This window comes from Quercus suber, unplaced genomic scaffold, assembly GCF_002906115.3.
Source record: "Quercus suber isolate HL8 unplaced genomic scaffold, Cork oak 2.0 scaffold_106, whole genome shotgun sequence".
NCBI lineage: Eukaryota > Viridiplantae > Streptophyta > Magnoliopsida > Fagales > Fagaceae > Quercus > Quercus suber.
Genome location: NW_027069571.1, coordinates 1,198,625 through 1,199,152, shown reverse-complemented (window position 1 = coordinate 1,199,152; position 528 = coordinate 1,198,625). Strand labels below are relative to the sequence as shown.

The window sequence follows — 528 nt, the reverse complement described above, 5'->3', positions numbered from 1 at the left end:
AAGAGTCGGTAGGTGATAGTTACAAATTCCTTATCCTAAATGTATAACTTAAAAATTCTGGGTGAGAGAGAGTTCAAGCAAGCAAAGAAGGGTTCATTTTTTGTGTTAAATTATTTTTATTTAAGTATTTTATTAACCACGTCTGAATGTGGAGTTTTTTGTCACATTAGCTCGGCCCAATATGTGTGTAGAAGGGGGGAAAAAAACAAACAAACAAACTTAGCCCATTTATTTGTAGGCTTGTAGCCCAGCTCGATTTAGAAATAGATAAGTTAAAAAAATAAAGTGGCCCATGCAGGTCTCGAACCTGCGACCTTCGCGTTATTAGCACGACGCTCTAACCAGCTGAGCTAATAGGCCAGTTGATATTCACTAGAACAAATATAATAATAAACCAATACATACGTTTTCTGTAATAGAAATTAACAATGAAAAATGATGCTCAACGCATTACGTATCCATATTTAGGGACCTCTGATAGATCAACGCTACAAGCATCAGTCACAAACAAGACGACTTAAAATTAAT

The 528-nt window shown here is 35.4% G+C and overlaps 1 non-coding gene across 1 annotated transcript; it reads right to left on the bottom strand.

Annotated features, from left to right (window-relative positions):
• Positions 1-286: 286 nt before the first annotated feature.
• Positions 287-360, bottom strand: TRNAI-AAU (transfer RNA isoleucine (anticodon AAU)). Its single transcript has one exon. It is a non-coding gene; the product is annotated as a tRNA-Ile (tRNA).
• Positions 361-528: the final 168 nt, after the last annotated feature.